The 18,937-nt window shown below is 43.4% G+C and overlaps 1 pseudogene across 1 annotated transcript; it reads right to left on the reverse strand.

Moving 5' to 3' along the window:
* Window positions 1-362: 362 nt before the first annotated feature.
* On the reverse strand, window positions 363-2,050 carry LOC147339847 (ARL14 effector protein-like pseudogene; annotated as a pseudogene). Its single transcript, XR_015159113.1, has one exon. The product of XR_015159113.1 is annotated as an ARL14 effector protein-like pseudogene (transcript).
* Between the last annotated feature and the right edge of the window lie 16,887 nt (window positions 2,051-18,937).

Genomic DNA, 18,937 nt, shown 5'->3' on the forward strand with positions numbered 1-18,937 from the left:
TTAAAAAATAAATTTTAAAAATCAATGAATAATTTTTAAAAAATCTGTGCTTCAGGATTTGATTAAATTCTTGGAAAGCATTTTCTGCCTCCTGCTGGTTGTGGAAGCCTTTCCCCCACAAAAAGTTGTCAGGATGCTTGAAGAAGTGGTGGGCAGTTGGCAAGAGGTCAGGTGAATATGGCGGATGAGGCAAAATTTTGTACCAACCTAATATCACTATTACCAGGAATTTCTGATGGAAAGTGATTGGTGTTTGCCAAACAACAAAACATGGATTTGGTTCAGGGAAGTGTGGAAAAGTTTTTTTTTCTCTTGGGTCCAAAACACACACACTTTCTGACACACACAAAAATCAAAGTAAAGAAAATTAAATGCTTTTTATTCATGAATTTGCCACACAGAGATATTGGGTGAGTTAGTCAGAGGCAAAAGTGGTCTCAGGTGAATATTTTCTAGTGGGTAAACATACATAGCCATTTGGTGGGATGGAGATAGGGGCCTTCGGTCTATTTTTAGCCCATTACGTCTGCAGCCTCAGCCAGTGCCTGCACAACTGTGTTCAATGGAAAGTCTCTTTGTGCCGAATCCAACGCTTCAAAAGAAGCAATTAAATGTTCATGAGAAATAAACATGGAAAAGTGGAAAAAGCAATTTTCTCCTTACAGATCATTTGAATAAAACTCAGTAACAAAGATGACTGAAGAGAAACTTTCCTGATGACGCTGTGGGTGTGAACATTTTCATAGAGATTTTCCCTAAAAACAGTTTTGCACAATAGCTGCCAAACCTGGCCCAGATGTTCCACATCAGTCTTCTGAGATGGTATCTTCACTGAGGTCAGCAGAAACTCTAGCTGAATTGCCTTAAATCCTGTACCTCCAAGACCAAATGCAACTTAGGCCTTAGGAATTTTGTACCACCTTGGCCAGTTCTGTGTGGCTGGTAACCTTAGCCACCAAAAAAAAAAAAATGCTTTTAAATCATTTCTATGTGACAATTAGATTAAAATTTGTCCTTTGAAGTCTGCTTCCAGTTGGCATTTTGGATATCACTTAAATTGAATCTCTGCTTTTGTGCTCATATGTTGGGCCACGTGGCCTATTAAAGGTTTTTTTTTTTTTTTAAACGAAATTTCATTTTAGTATTGTTAAAACAGTAACACTAAAAAATGAGACTATGAGTATGTAGTGCCAAGTCAATCCAAATAGCAATTCTGATTTAGAATTGATGAAGTGTAAGATCCTAACGGTAACTAGCTATTATAAACATATGTTCTATGTCAAGACAAGCTCTCAGCTACAGAATTCTAAAAATCCTAAAACTCCATCTCCTAAGGTACCAGCAAAGAGGAAAGGGATTTTTAATCTGAGAGCAGAGTAGCAATGGAGTTGCTGGATACCAGGGGAGGAATCTGAGTCATCACAGCAGGAAGGTTAAAGGACAGTGCATTACACAGGGTCCTATGGCTTCAGAGAACACTAGTCTAAACTCTATTTTTAAAACTTTCTTCCCCCAGTCCTAAAATTCATCCAGGAGAAAGAGGCTGGTTTAACTGCAAAGCAGAGAAAATTGATCAGCCTGGAGGGCTGGTCCTATTCGGAGAGGTCGAATGGCATCTTGCTGACGACCTCCCCATTCTCATTGACTATGGTGTCATAGGCCCAGCGGCGGTTGCAGCGGCAAATGGGCCCGCACTTGGTGGAGTTACACTTGGGGCACGGGTAGAAGCAACCCAGGCAGTCTTCATCAAGGCAGTCACACAGGTCAGCCTCATTGAAGGTGAGCCTGCCCTTTTTGTCATACTTGTTGCCTTCGCGTTTTACAGAAACAAACTCATTCTTCTTTGCCATTTGCCCTTTCTTTATCTGCTGCCTTATTTCAGGATTAAAGTTGGCTACCTGAGGCCCGGGATTTTGAAATGACAACCGTTTTAACTGCCGATCCAACCGTTTCTTTTGCTTCAGTTCCTTCTCATTTGGTTTCTCAGGAGAACTTTGACGTGCAGGTCTCTCTCGCATGGAACTGCTCTTTTCTGCTTGTTCACTCATTTCTGCTCACCTGGGGACACAAACAAAGTCAGCAACCAATTGTTGGAGCTCTGTCAACCATGAGGACGCTGGAGCTGGTAAAAGTCATTTCAGAATGGGCCTATTAAGTTTTTACTTCAAACCTGGCTTAAGTGGATAGGAGCAAGTTTATCAACACCAACAAATCTTTGGACAAAAGTGCTTTTATCAGATAGTATTTCCTCCTTTATTTAACCATCTCTTTTGTCTATCAAATGTTTAAATAACCATGTTTGTCTAGACTAGTACTTCTCAAACATTAATGTGCATATGAATCGTTTCATGATTATGATTATGATTAACTAGATTATGATTCAGTTAGGACTGGGGTGGGGCCAGAGAGTCTACGTTTCTAATGTATGCCCAGATTGTACTGATATTGCTAATTCCAAACCTGCTTTGAGTCTCAAGGGCCTGGAGCTAAACCAATAGTGATTAGGGGCAAAAATTGCTTTGCTTGAATAGAAACCCAGTTATTCTTCTTAGGTGAGTGGCCCTAGGATAGAAAAACAACAGGTTTTTATGTAAAGAATCTCTTTCTCTCCACAGTACCCCCCCACCGCCCCCACACAAGGCAAACTCTTGACTTTTCCTCCAGCTAAATTGGTTTGAACAATGAAAATACTGTTTGAACCACTTCAGATCAATAAACGTAGTCCTTGTTTCTGAGTGTAGTAAGTCATGGAAATTGGATGGGCATTTTTAGCAATTGCCTTTTCTCTTTAAAACATCAGCACATTAGCTGTGGTTTATTTATTTCGTTGGAAGTGACCTCCAGTTCTTCTCAGGCAACACTCTACAAGCTACTTTAAGGTAATTCATCATATTGAATTAGTGATTGGTTTTCAAAAGGCTTTCTAAAGTCAGTACATTCTCAAGGACTTTCAGTGTCATTTCGTGTCTCTCCATGTCTCACTGTCTCCGTCTGTATGTCTCTTCCCTCACCACTGCCCCCATCCCTCTGTTTCTCTCCTAATTGGCCCATGTCCTACAGACTCCACAAAGCTTCCCAAACTACTGATAATTGAAAGTAGAGAGGCAGAGGACGCCCATTTCTTTAAGGATGTTCTGCCTAGCTTCAAGAAGCAAACTGGCTGAAAGGAAGAGAGAGGATGGGGCATCAGCTGTGAGAGGATCACCATACTAGAGAAAAATTCCCTTTGCTTCTCACTGGAGAGTTTCAGGCAATTCCAGAGGACTGGCCACACTCTGTTTGATCCATACTTCTAATTTCACACAACAGGTTCCCTTTTAGGTCTTCCTTGTCACTTGAACAATCTAGTGTCTACAGAGAGGGAAAAGCAAATGATTCCCCTGAATCTGTCTCTTGAATTGGATTTATTTGCCAGGATCTTTTTGAGTAAATACCCAGGACAGAAATAATACAGTTTAATAATTTCTAAGTTACTCCAATGTCTTGGCAGGTCTAGAACATTTAGTTGTTTTGTTACTCTTATTCTTTGAGTTGTAATTTCATAGTTGACTACCTTACTTTTTTTGGGGGAAAAAAAGGGTAGCAGCTACCTTTCTGATACATTACCCTAGGCAGAGGAGCCTCAGGCATCACACTGCCAGGGATCAGATACTAGCACTGTCTTCACCACTAACTATCTGACTTGAACTTAAGATGACTTCAGTTGCTTAACCTCAGTTTCCTCATCTGAAAATGGGGATACTAATAGTACCTTCTCTATGGGTATGTCCTAAATTAGGTGCAGTGAGAACTTCAAAGATGATATAAGACCAGGTTTCTGCCGGCAAAGGTTGTCAATTTCCACTGGAGAGATCAAGCATCTGCAGCTCACTGCAAGGACAGGGAAAGGTGCTCCAGTTCAGATTCAGAGAACCCTATGGGGGATGGGGGTGGGGGTGGGGTTCGTAATAATCAAATATCATTAGAGGCATCCCTATTTAGAACTAAGGTTTTTATCTTTTTTCTGCACCCCTCCCCCCAGTTTAGTGAGGCACTCAGTCACTCAGTTGTGTCCAACTCTTTGCAAGCCCATGGACTATAGCCCTCCAGGCTCCTCGTTCCATTTTCCAGGCAAGAATATTGGAGTGGGTTACCATTCCCTTCTCCAGAACTAAGCTTTACATCTTAAAGTATTCCAGTTCATCCCCATAATGGTAAAAAAAAAGAGTGTGTGTGTGTGTGTGCATGTGCAAATTTGCCACCATAATTCAGTCTAAAGCCACTATTTTTTTCCATTCATTCAACAAATATTGATCTGGAGCCTATCATATATGCTAGGAATTGTGCCCTATTTATTGCAGTCACAATTGCACACACAAGTCCAGAGTCCTTCAAGCAGTGGCCTTTACAAAAATGAATGCTACTGCTGCTAAGTCGCTTCAGTCGAGTCCGACTTTGTGCAACCCCATAGACGGCAGCCCACCAGGCTTTGCCATCCCCGGGATTCTCCAGGCTAAAACACTGGAGTGGATTGCCATTTCCTTCTCCAATGCATGCAAGTGAAAAGTGAAAGTTAAGTTGCTCAGTCGTATCTGACCCTTCGTGACCCCATGGACTGCAGCCTACCAGGCTCCTCCGTCCCTGGGATTCTCCAGGCAAGAGTACTGGAGTGGGGTGCCATTGCCTTCTCTGTACATGATACTAACAGGATATAAATCAAGTACAGTCCAAAACCAAGTTACTGAAGGACACAAAAGAAAATGTGAAAAAACAAGGGAAAGAGCTTGATGGCCTGGTGAAAAGAACATTTTGTGATAATTTTAAGTACTTTACTCATTCATATCACATGACAAATTCCATCTTTATGTGTGTAATGATTTCTATTATTTAATGTTACCAAACGAAAGGATGATCTGAGACATTTTCTACAAAGATACTTGTACGATTCACCATCTATCCTGCTTTTTCATTCCTATGCCCCAAAATTATCCTCAGTATGAATACGTTGAAACCACTTATGCCTTTGGGCATACATACCTGGTCTTCTTACATGGAATGGTAGCCCTGATTTCGATACGACTCTCTCTCATACTTCAATAAACCCTTACCTTACATATGCTCTCATAACCAAGACCTGTTCTAACTAAGTTGTTTACAATGTAACCACTGCCATCATTTACTTTACCTTTGCAATTATTTCTATTATCATGATATAATATGTGACAATGTGTTTGTGTATATGGAGGAAGCAAAGCTTCTATCAGATGTGCAACTAGAAATAAGTGACTTACAAATATCATGCATCTGAAATACAAAGAATAGAGATGAACTTCATGTATTTGAGATCCTCCTTCAGAGGCCTATCTCTGCTTCCACTCAGTTAATCAAATGCAGATAACTTCATGGACCCAATGATACCCAGAGCGATACAGAGGTGCGGGTAAAGAAGTGAGGACATCAGAGCAGCTGAGAGTTTCTGGGAAGTCTTGAGTATGCAAATTCAGATTTCACCCTGGCCTGGAAATATGCCAAGCACATTGGTAGAAGTCTGAAGATGTGACATGCCTGAGGATTGTGGGGAGAGTTATGGTGTATATACTCATAACATCACACATGTCAGATACATTAAAAAATATAGAAACAAAAATGAATAAATTGGGGTAAAAATCTTTCACTCTTCAATTAAGCAAAATATCTGTGTAGGCCAATTTTAAGGCACAGTATTTGTTTTAGAAACAGGCATCAAGACTGGTGGAGAAACTCAAAGTTTAGTTATGAATAGCTGTGAACCAAACACAAAACTGATTCTCAATAAAAGAAAATAGAATCAGGTTACAATGAGAGCTTTTACTGCAGGAGCACTGTAATAGCTCAATTTGCTGGATACTACAAGTAAAATCACCAGGCAGCTGAACAGATGTGTCTATTTTATGTTCAGCTATAGCACACTCAAGACTTCCCTGGTGGTTCAGACGGTAAAGCGTCTGCCTACAATGCGGGAGACCCGGGTTCAATCCCTGGGTCGGGAAGATCTCCTGGAGAAGGGAATGGCAACCCACTCCAGTATTCTTGCCTCCCCCGCCCCCCACCCAAAAAAGGGGCTCAAAGAAATATTGTGCTTCCCTGGTGACTCAGAGGTTAAAGGGTCTGCCTGCAGTGCTGGAGATCCAGGTTTGGCCCCTGGGTCAGGAAGATCCCCTGGAGAAGGAAATGGCAACCCACTCCATTACTCCTGACTGGAGAATCCCATGGACGGAGGAGTCTGGTGGGCTTCAGTCCACAGGGTCGCAAAGAGTCGGACACTTTATTATATACTGGAGAAGAGATGATGTCATTTGGAGCAAATCATAAGAGACAGCGCCCATACATTAAAAAGTTGTTGAAAGGGTAAAGAGAAGGGGTTGAATTTAGACAAAGATCTGGTTATTTTGACAACTGGCATATAGTATAGTCTGTTTTTGCTGAATTTCACCAGCTCTTGCTTCTGTTTGTCTTCCTAAATAAAATTAGATGTGTTCTTGCAAGCAGAATTTAAGAAGGCTTCTGGTGAATTCTAAACTGTCTCTGAGAAATGTGTCCCTCATCACAAATACCTGGAGTGGGGGAGGATCCAGAAGGCTGCCATGCCCACAGAATTGCTTTTCTGTGCCTGCAAGGAATGCTGGAGCAGTTCTACAAAGGAGGCCAGACAAGTGCTTACAAATGAGGCACAAGGTAGAGTTCCTACGGGATCCAACTATTTATTTCTTCCCTCCTTACCCACCCTTCTTTTCTACTCTGTTGACACTCTGCAGAAGGGAAGTGTGGAAGAATGTATTATTTGTTCATAATTTTTCCTTCTATTCTCTGTATTGTGCCATAGTTTCACTAGGTAGATTACACTTCTCCATCCCATTGTCCTTGAAATTCACCATATGACTTGCTCGGGCTAAGGGAAAATAGGCACAAGTGATCATTAATGAGTTCTGCACTGAGATATTAAAGGGCATTGCAAATTTCTGCCAAGGTCTTCTTGTATTTCTGTCATCTGCCATGAGAAGTGCATACCCCAGGAAGCTGCTGACTGCAAAATGAGACACATATGAACAGACCTCAGTCTGATTCATAGCCTTAAGCAGAGCTGCCATAAGTGACCCACAGACACATGAGTAAGAACATCAGTGGTATCTTAGACAACCACTAAGATTTAGGGGTGGGGTGTTTGCTATGCAGAAGCATCATAGCTTTAGAGGAATAACACATGAGGGTAACAGCCATTTACTTGAGACTCACTCTTTGCCAAGCACCGCTAACATTAGCTCCTTTAAATCTACAAAATTTCCTTCTGAGATCTGCTATTGCTTCCATCTTTCATGAAACATCTGCTCAGAGAAGGCAAGGACTCATAGCTAACAAGTGGCTGACCCAGAAACTCAAATTCACATGTACCCATGTTCAAATATTGCATTGGCCAAAAAGTTCATTTGGGTTTCATTTTGGGTGACATTTCATGGAAAAACCAGAATGAACTTTTTGGCCGACCCAATACAATGATTGTTCCATGGCTTTTTCCTATTTTTCCTGCAGTTGAAACCACAGGTGATAGCAACAACCACCACATAAAGCACAATTTCACTCTTTTATGAAGGGCACTTTCCCGGGTCTTTTTTCAATCCAATTCCTAATTGGGATACTTAAGTTCTGTTTAGCTCTGCTCTGGATTGAATCATAGCCCATGAGATTTGAAATGGTAAGTCTTCAGTTCGGAAAGTATTGTGCTTTAGAAACCACAGGAGGGCTTAAAATAGATTGGAATATTCTGAGGTTATAGGTAGGAGAGAAAATGTACCAGATAAAAACCCGTTGAGCCAGTGTTTTGAACTTTTCTTGACTAAACCAGACAGACTCCACAGAAACTACTCAGGATCCTCCCTGTGACCCCACTGCAAGAGACAACCATTCAGAAAGCACTGCCAGGATTGTTGCAGTGACACTGAGAAGGAAATATTTCCCGTCTCTGGCTGCCCATTAGAACCACTTGGAGACCTTGAGAAAGAAAAAAATTCTGGGCCCTGCTGACAAACAAACATAATCAACATTTCTGGGTGAGAAGCTGAACATTTTTTTTTGGTGGGGGAAATGTGAATTTTTTAAAGTTCTCCAGGTAATTTTATTTTCTTTGACCACACTGAGTAGTGTGTGGGATACTAGTTCCCAGATCAGGGGACAAACACTGGTCACTCACCCACCCCCGTCTACAGTGGAAGCTTAGAGTCCCAACCATTGGACCACCAGGGAAGTCCCCCCAGGTGAGTCTAATAGGCAGCCAGAGTTGTGACCCACTAAGCTACACTGGTGGAGAAGGCAATGGCAACCCACTCCAGTACTCTTGCCCAGAAAATCCCATGGACAGAGGAGCCTGGTAGGCTGCAGTCCATGGGGTCGCGAAGGGTCGGACATGACTGAGCGACTTCACTTTCACTTTTCACTTTCATGCATTGGAGAAGGAAATGGCAACCCACTCCAGTGTTCTTGCCTGGAGAATCCCAGGGATGGTGGAGCCTGGTGGGCTGCTGTCTATGGGTTCTCACAGAGTTGGACATGACTGAAGTGACTTATCAGCAGCAAGCTACACTGGTGGCTCAGATGGTAAAGAATCTGCCTGTGATGCCAGAGAGACCTGGGTTCAATCCCTGGGCTGAGAAGATCCCCTGGAGGAGAGTGTGGCAACCCACCGCAGTATTCTTGCCTGGAGAATTCCATGGACAGAGGAGCCTGGAGGGCTACAGTCCATGGGGTCGCAAAGAGCTGGACACAACTGAGCAGCTAAACACAGTGCAAGCTGTAATAGAAGATGGGCTTCCCTGGTGGCTCAGTGGTAAAGAATCCACCTGCTAATGCAGGAGATGTGGGTTCCATCCCTGGGTGGGGAAGATCCCCTGGAAGAGGGCATGGCAACCCACTCCAGTATTCTTGGCTGGAGAATCCCATGGACAGAGGAGCCTGGTGGGCTGCAGTCCACGGGGTTGCAAAGAGACACGACGGAGCGACTCAACAACAACAACAAAAGCTAGAAGATGGACACGGAAAATGTATTTGCTGATTTGCTGATATTTAACATTAAAAGCCAATTCCAGCCAATGACTCACTCATGGAGACTGGAGTGTCAGCTTTGCATGTCTTTGAACTTCCTACCTACTCTCCTATCATCATTCTTTACCATTTCTCTTTCCTCCGTGGAATATTTACTGAATGTATAGTTATTTAATGAAATCCACATCTATGTTAATTCCTAAAGTGGAGTTTTCCAAGGGCTAGACTGTAAAAGTTTACAGAGTTTGTAAAGAATTCACTAAAACTGTTATTTGCTAACTTAAAGAGGAGAGATGTCAGTGGCTTCATGGGCCAAATAAATAAAGCCCAGATTGTCATTTATAGTGATTGTATACATGGTTCCTACTCTCCTATGAATATTTTGGAGCACTGACATTCTAGTTTAATTTGCACATACAAGTTCCCAAGGATTACCTGTGACTGGCATAGCCCGAGATGGAGACATGCATGCTATCTTGCTCCTGCATACAGAGACCCCTTGTGGCACTTATCTGACTGCCTCCCAGGATATGTGGGAAACTTTCTATTTCTTTTACAGTAAGATACGCAACTCTCTTACTGCACTGGTGGCAACTGATGTTTTTTCGATGCATTTGAGTGAAAGTAATATCTAAGATTTATGGAGTATTGTCTATGTGCCAGGCACTATCCTTAGTGTTCTACATGCATTAACTCATTTAATCCTTAACTCTATGAGGTAGATGATCTAGTTATTGTCCTCATTTTACAGAAGAAAAAAACTGAGGCACAGAAAAATTAAGTAAGGTGTCTAAAGTCACACACCTATTAAAGGATGAAGCAGGAATTTGAACCCAGAAAGTCTAGTTCAAGAATCTGGATTTTGAGCCACTAGAAATACCACGGAGAAGGCAATGGCACCCCACTCCAGTATTCTTGCCTGGAAAATCCCATGGACGGACGAGCCTGGTAGGCTGCAGTCCATGGGGTTGCTAAGAGTAGGACACGACTGAGCGACTTTAGTTTCACTTTTCACTTTCATGCATTGGAGAAAGAAATGGCAACCCACTCCAGTGTTCTTGCCTGGAGAATCCCAGGGACGGGGGAGCCAAGTGAGCTTCCGTGTCTTGAAGCGACTTAGCAGCAGCAGCAGCAGCAGCAGCAGCAGCAGCAGCGATACCACATCCCTTAGTAGGTAGGGAAGTGATCTGAGTACATTTTAGGAGAGGCTGTAGAGCAACCAGTAGTCTCATCACTGCTAGTGGAAGTGCAAACTGGTACAACCACAAAGAAACTGTTTGCTAACAGTTGATACCTACTAAAGCTGAACACCTGCTTACCCTATGACCCAATAATTCCTGGGTACATATCCCAAAGCAGTGCATACGTGTGTTGATAAAAGGACATGAATTTGGGTGTTTGTAACAGCACTCAACTGGAAACTACCCAAAGGTCCATCAACAGGAAAGCAGATAAACACATTCTAGTGTATTTATATTGCTGTGCAGCAATGAGAAGAAACAATGTATCACTACACAGAGTAATAAGGAAGGCTCTCACAAGCAGAATGCGGACTCAGAGAAGTCAAGAAAAAAGAGAGCAGGCTATAAGTTTCTACTGTATAGAGTACAGAGGCAGGCAAAAGGAATCTCTGCTATTAGGGGTCAGGCTATTGGTTACCCCAAGGGGGAGAAGCTGTGTCTGGAATGAGTATTTGGGGGAGGGGGCTTCTGGGGTTGTGGGTAAAGATTTATTTACTTATTTGCGCTATGTGGCTTGTGGGATCTAGTTCCCAGACCAGGGATTGTAACCATGCCCCCTGCAGTAGAAACACGGAGTCCTAACCACTGGACTGCTAGGGAAATCCCAAGTCCTCTCTATTGATGTGGATATTGGCCACAGCATGTTTCAAGTTCTGAAAGTTCAGTGAGCTTTACATTTAGGTTACATGCACTTTTCTGTATGTACACTATTTATCAATAAAAAATTTGCAAGGGTACTGAAAGTGAAAGTGAAAGTGAAAGTGAAGTCGCTCAGTTGTGCCCAACTCTTTGCGACCCCATGGATAGTAGCCTGCACCAAGCTCCTCAGTCCATGGGATTTTCCAGGCAAGAGTGCTAGAGTGGATTGCATTTCCTTCTCCAGGGGATCTTCTCAACCCAGGAATCGAACCCAGGTCTCCCGCATTGCAGGCAGATGCTTTACCTGTGATCAAATATTACCTAGGAGATTTCATTGAATATTTTCAAATAAACAATGCATATTTAAGGAAAGCAGTCATTCCAGGCAATCAAAGAGTAAGTTTCTACTATCTCTAGTTCTTCCCCCACTTTCCTGCTTTTTATCACAAATGCCAACCTGATGATTTACTAACAATAAGAGGAAATGATCAACTGGGTCAGGTATCTGGAACGGGTTCAGTGTGCCTGCCTCCAGACAGGAGTTCAAAGGCAGGGTAACTAATGAGAGTTGTGTGAAGCTATGGTTGGTAGGAGGTATCAAAACAAAGGGTCCCTGGCTCACTCCGTTTGCATCTCCTGGAGCACTCACGAGGGTGTGGAAATAGCTTTCTTTTGTAGAAATCTTCAAGAATGAGGAATCTGAGGTCTCCGCTAAGAAGTGACTGACTCCACATGACACTCTGCCTAAGGGCAATCCCCTCTGAGGAGAGAGTCCTCACTGGAAGCAGGTGGACCAGCTCACAGTAGGAATTCTCACTACTCCTGCTCACCTGTGTAAGCAACTCATCAGCCACCCCTTTATATTTGAGGGGTAGAGCCCAATCCACCATGGCCTGTTTATCCCACTTCTGCCTTGGAGAGAAAGATTTCATTAACTGTCACAAAGGCAATGCTTTACAAAGTGCCACTTTCTTTTTGCCTAAAAAGTATGCCTACAAAAACCTTTCATCACTATAGATTCTGTCAGCCAAGTTCTTTCTGGTAAGTTCTACAGGGAAGAACTATTGATTTCTACCTCAAAAATTATAATTAAAACAGCCACAAAATTCACCTTTGTTATCAGGCAAGACTTGAACCTGGCCATCTTACCAGGTTTTCTTTTTCTTCCTCTGTGCACTGCACAGAATTATGGATAACTAAATATAAGATAACTTTGGCAAATACTTTTCTTAGAATTCTGCTGATTATTCTCAGGGGGAAAGTCGTATGCAAAGAAAGTAGGTTGACTTAGTTACTAAGTCTATTCATCAATCATTTAGTGACTTTGCTCCAGGTCTTATTTCCAGTTGCATTTTAAATTTCAATCTATTTTCAGGATCAGATTTATTCCCCCCTTCCTCTCATCACCTCTCTCACCACAGAAGCCATGCTGGATTTACCCTTAGTCCCACTAAGCCCTTGTGGGAAAGACAGACTTCTGGTGAGAAGTGATGAGGGAGGAAGGGAGGAGGAGAAGTGTCCGACTCTGAGACCCCATGGACTGTAGCCGGCCATGCTCCTCTGCCTATGGAATTTCCCAGGCAAAAATACTGGAGTGGGTTACCATTTCCTTCTCCAGGAGATCTTTCGAAGCCAGGGATTGAATCTGTGTCTCTCACATCTCCTGCATTGGCAGGCAGGTTCTTTACCACTGAGCCATAAGGGAAGCCTGTCCTGGCCTTACCCGAGTTGATTTAAGGTCCCTTTCATCTGAGAGGCAAAAGAGGAAAGATCTCTGGATAGAGGGGTGACGGAAGACAAATTCTTAACCTGGTGTCTGCCCTGTGCCTCATCTGATGAGAGTTCTGGGGCCCCCTAGAGGGAGGGGTCAGTGCCTAATGGCTGAAGGTGCTCTGTTCATCAGAGGTTCTGACATGTTGGGCCCAAGAAGGGGTTAGGTGATTATTTTGCAGAGGAGATACAACATGAAAATAAAATTTCTCAAGATAAGGTAAAAAAGGGCAAGAAGGGTTATGCTCCCCAGATCTACTCTTTCTGAGACCATAACATAGCACTGGGGCTATAGGACCTTAAAGTGAGTGCTGGAGAATGGCAAGTCATAGAAGAGAAAGAGAAATAGGTGCCTACCTTGCAACCACGAAGTACCAATAGGTACGTGAAAACAAACACAGCTCAGAAGAACATGGACAAGCGTTTTCCTAACTACCTGTAAGATACTTGCCCTGTGAAGTCCCAGGGGCATCGAGGAATTTCTAATGGAAGTTGGAAGAGCAAGCCACTCAAAATGGCTGTGTTCTTGCTCTCTGTCTCTCCCTGGTCTGACTAGTGCCTACTCCACCTACACCCTACTCACAGGACAAACCTTCCCACCTCCTTGCCCCACGGCCCAGCTACCTATAGCTTAGCAAACGGCTGATGAGGAGTCGGCCCCTCAACTGCTTTCCGCGATCAGCCGTTGCCACGCAACGGTAGACTTGGGTGCCACGAGCATGGGTTCTTATGTGCGCATGCGTGCACGCTTATGTGCGCGTGTGTGGTGCGCATGCGTGCTTGCAAGGTCGTCCGCGAGCATGTGCGAGTGCCTGAGCGCGTGCATGGGTGCGTGGGTACCTATGTGCTTGCGTGTGTGGGTGCATGGCTGCGTGCTTGGCCTCCTGCGTGCATAAGCGGGTGCCTGAGCGCATGCGTGCATGGGCGCCTGTGTGCGTGGGTGCCTGCGTTATTGCACGCGTGCATGTTCAGCCATGTCCCAGTCTTTGACTGTAGCCTGCTAGGCATTCTCCAGACGAGCGTAGCCATTTCCTTCTCCAGGGCATCTGCCTGGCAGGGATCACCTGAGGTCAATTCCCATACAATTGGTAATCCTGGTTTCCCCCAGCCCCCAGCAGTGAAACCTGCCAACGTGTCCGTCCTGCCTGCTTGCTCCAGCGTTGCACACGATGGGATGTTGTTCCAGGACCTTGCTGGAGACAGGCAGGGTCCTCCATCAGGTAAACCATGATGTCTTCGTCTCTGTCACTGACTTAGGTCCCTTTCTTTGGTCGTGAAACGGGGCAAGTGAGGCCTTGCTGGCCTATGGGATGCAGCAGAACAGTAGTTTGGGGCTAGGAATCCTTAATTAGGGCATAAATGTGTGTTTTGTAAATTTTATTTAGTTAATATTTGGTTGTGCTGGATTTTTGTTGCTGCTCAGGGGCTTTCTCTAGTTGAGGAGAGCCGGGGCTTCTCACTGCAGTGGCTTCTCTTGCGGAGCACTGGCTCTAGGGCACTTGGGCTGAGTAGTTGTGGTTCACCGACTTAGTTGCTCCAGGGCATATGGACAGGGAGGGATTGAACCAGTGTACCTGCATTGGCAGATGGATTCTTTTCCACCACGTCACCCGGGGAGTCCAGTTTGGGCATAAAAATGTGACATCATTCATACCCAAACTGCTAAGATCTGGGAATATTTTAATTATTGCACAGTAGGGTGTGTTGCCCACTGTCCTTGCAGAAGATTATACAGATGGTGTTTTGTCAAACTACTTCCATTATATTAAGGTGCTCTGTGGAAAGAATATTCACTAATCAAAACAGTTTGAGAATACTGGATTAAATAACATTAAGTAGATGTCTTTACTGAAAACCTCATGTCATTAATGTGCTAATGGGGCAGTGAATCCTTGTGTCAATCAGGATATGCTAGGTTATGCTGCAACAAAAATTGACTCTAAAATTTCAGTGGCGTATATCAACAAAGGTTTATTTCACTAGTCCTGCCACACATCATCTTCTCTTTGGGACCTAGGCTGAAGCAACAGACTATTTGTCGTTTGTTAGTATTCAAGAGAAATTTATCTTTATTTTTGCACAGAATAAAGTGCACAGGTCTTATGATTTTCTTTGTAGAAGTGCAAGGAAGTTAATGTCGATGGGACAAACTCTGATCGGTGTAGACAGGAGACAGCAGAGTCAGCAGGTAAGTTCCCTATGTGTTCCCTCTCTGATGGGCTGTAATGGGGCACAGTTCTTTCTTTTCATCTTGGTACCAGGTGGACACACCTGAGAGAATCAGCGGTTTCTCTCATAAAGTTTGATGGAAAGTTTGTTGGGAAGCAGTGACCAGTATCATAGGACATCATCTTGTATTTGAATATTGATTCATTTATTTGGCTGCTCGGAGTCTTTGTTGTGGCTCATGGGATCTTTAGTTGTGGCGTGTGAACTCTTCTTTGCGGCATGTAGGATCTAGTTCCCAGACCAGGGACTGAACCCAGGCCCCCTGCTTTGGGAGTGTGGAGTCTTAGCCACTGGACCACCAGGGAAGTCCCTCACCTTGTATTTGAATCTCCCTCTTTTCTCCTCACTTTAGCTGCCATGGATTATACCTCCCACAAAAGCTTTAGCATTTAAACCTTTCTTCAGGCTCTGTTTTCCAGGGAACCCAGGATAACACAGTGTGGGAAAATACCAGGGCTTTCTGGTCTCATAGACCAGTGGAATTGTGCTATGTTAGGCCTCCTTGGTATTTCTCCATCTCACAAAGTACACACTCAGCTTTGCACATGCTGTTTCTCTATATGGAACATTCTTCTTTCAGACATATGCATGGTTTATTTCCTCACCTCCTTCAGGTTGTTGCCCAAATATTGCCTACTTACTGAGACCATCCCTTCTCTCCTATTTAAATTTGCACACATATACTGCACTGTATTCCTTCACCCCTCATTTATTTTATTTATTGTTATTTCTAGAATAATAGCTCCATATTATATCTCATCATTCTTGGTAAGCTCCATGAGAGGAAAAGCATTCAGTAAGTATTTGTGGGGCAGCTGGGTAATGGATGAATGGATGGATAGAGTGATGGATGAATAGATGAACAGATGGAGCAGTCGGTGATAAGGAGCTGCTCTTTTTCATGGTTCAGGATCTCTGTAAACATGGTATAAATAAACTCCAGATGAACTTCAGTTTCAGGATTCATGGGCAGTTCAGAAAAGAACTGTTGAATCAAACTGTGCTGAATGTTTTCTTCAGTTACTCCCATCAATGGTAGAGCTAATCAATTTTGGAAGGCATCCTAGTATGCCTTCCAAACAGTCTCATTAGGCTCTTTGAAACTATTGATGTCAGAATATAGCACTCTTATCCCTTCCTTTTTCATCATTAATTAATGGGTTAAATGTCCACTATAGCAGTGTTAATGGAGAAGGCAATGGCACCCCACTCCAGTACTCTTGCCTGGAAAATCCCATGGGCGGAGGAGCCTGCTGGGCTGCAATCCATGGGGTCGCTAAGAGTCGGACATGACTGAGCGACTTCACTTTCATTTTTCACTTTCCTGCATTGGAGAAGGAAGTGGCAACCCACCCCAGTGTTCTTGCCTGGAGAATCCCAGGGACGGGGGAGCCTGGTGGGCTGCTGTCTATGGGGTCGCACAGAGTCAGACACGACTGAAGTGACTTAGCAGCAGCAGCATAGAAGTGTTAAAATCTAGCCCAGGAAGAAGGTGGTCCTGGACTGTTGGCTAGCTGCATCTCATTGCATCTGATGCTGCTGAGGCCTGGCCATCAGTGTGCATTTGAGGGAGACAACAAAAACCCACCGATAAGATGGCTGGAGAGCTTGCTAAGTTTAAAGGCATCCATTAATGGACTCTCGTTTTTAGCAAAATGGAAGTTTGTTCTTTAAAAATTTTGTTTTGAATTACTAATTTATGTAGAGATAAAAGAATGCTTAGATTTTTAAGACAGATCAGCTTGTGTTCACAAAATCATTCTACGTATATTAAGATGAGGAAAAGCCATCTGTTTGTCCAGATTATAATTGACTAGTTTTAGAGAACCTTGTAAAGTAGCAAGTGATGAACCATTTTAAGTGGGTTGCTTTAGTTATATCTACAGTTTGTTTAGTATTTTAACTATTTATAAGGCACACTGTAATGTTGGGAAATGAGTATAAACCCTAGTTTGGGTGGTATCTAGATGTTTGTAGCCCTTGTTTAGTACCCACAATTCTAACCATAAGAGCTTCTACTTAGTGCTTATGATGATCCAGGAATCACATTCAATATTTTCAGTATGCTGTTTTTTCTTCACAACAATCTTAGGAGCAAAATATTATTATCCCCATTTTAAAGCTCAGGAAACTACCACTTAATGGGGTTGAGAACGTGCCGGGGGTCTTACAGCCTTTAAGGATCACAGGCATGGCTTTACCATGTTTGTAGTTCAGTTGCCCAGTCATATCCCACTCTTTGTGACCCCATGGACTGCAGCACGCCAGGCCTCCCTGTGCCTCACCATCTTCCGGAGTTTGCCCAAGTTCATGTTCATTGCATCAGTGATGCCGTTCAGCCATCTCATCCTCTGACACCCTCTTCTCCTGCCCTCGATCTTTCCCAGCATCAGGGACTTTTCCAATGAGTTTTCTGTTTGCATCAGATGACCAAAATACTGGAGCTTCAGCTTCAGCATCAATCCTTCCAGTGAATATTCAGGCTTAATCTCCCTTAAGATTGACTGGTTAGGATATAGTATACCAACACATATATATGGAATTTAGAAAGATGGTAATGATAACCCTGTATGCAAGACAGCAAAAGAGACACAGATGTATAGAACAGTCTTTTGGACTCTGCGGGACAGTGCGAGGGTGGGATGATTTGGGAGAATGGCATTGAAACATGTATAATATCATATGTGAAATGAATTGCCAGTCCAGGTTCAATGTGTGATACAGGATGCTTGGGGCTGGTGCACTGGGATGACCCAGAGGGATGGTATGGGGAGGGAGGTGGGAGGGGGTTCAGGATGGGAAACACGTGTACACCCGTGGCAGATTCATGTTGATGTATGGCAAAACCAATACAATATTGTAAAATAAAAAAAAAAAGATTGACTGGTTTGACCCCTTGTGGTCCAAGGGACATTCAGGAGTCTTCTCCAGCACCACAGTTTGAAGGCATTAATTCTTTGGTGTTCTGATCTCACAACCATACATGATGACTGGGAAGACCATAGCCTTGACTATATGGACCACTGTTGGGAGAGTAATGTCTCTGCTTTTCAACACACTGTCTAGGTTTGTCATTGCTTTCCTGCCAAGAAGCAACTGTCTTCTGAATTCATGGCTGCAGTCACTATCTGTAGTGATTTTGGAGCCCAAGAAGAGGAAATCTGTCACTACTTCCACCTTTTCCCCCTCTATTGGCCATGCAGTAATCCTCTGGAAGGCATGACCTTAGTGTTTTGAATATTTAGTTTTAAGCCCGCTCTTTCACTCTCCTCCCTCACCCTCATCAAGAGGCTCTTTAGTTCCTCTTTGCTTTCTGCCATTAGAGTGATATCATCTGCATATCTGAGGCTGTTGATGTTTCTCCTGCCTATCTTGATTCAGACTTGCAACTCATCCAGCCTGGCATTTCTCCTGATGTGCTGTGCATATAGGTTAGACAGAGTGACAGCAGACAGCCCTGTCATACTCCTTTCTCAATCTTAAACCAATCAGTTGTTCCATACAGGGTTTTAACTGTTGCTTCTTGACCTGCATACAGGTTTCTCAAGAGACAGGTAAGATGGTCTGGTATTCCCATCTCTCTAAAAGCTTTCCACAGTTTGTCATGATCTATACAGTCAAAGGCTTTCATGTAGTCAATGAAACCGAGATAGCTGTTTTGCTGAAATTCCCTTGCATTTTCTATACTCCAGCAACTGTTGGCAATTTGATCTCTAGTTCCTCTTCTTTTTCTAAACCCAGCGTGGACATCTGGAAGTTCTTGATTCACCGAATTCTGAAGCCTAGTATTTAACATTTTAAGCATGACCTTACTAGCATGGGAAATGAGTGCAATTGTCTGATGGTTAGAACATTCTTTAGTACCACCTTTCTTGGGAATTGGGTTGAGGATTGACCTTTTCCAGTCCTGTGGCCACTGCTGGGTCTTCCAGATTTGTTGACATAATGAATGCAACATTTTGATGGCATCCTCCTTTAGAGATTTGAATAGTTCTTTTGGAATTCCA

Source organism: Bos grunniens, chromosome X, assembly GCF_055505025.1.
Source record: "Bos grunniens cultivar Pamir isolate PY7600 chromosome X, Bosgru_T2T1.0, whole genome shotgun sequence".
NCBI lineage: Eukaryota > Metazoa > Chordata > Mammalia > Artiodactyla > Bovidae > Bos > Bos grunniens.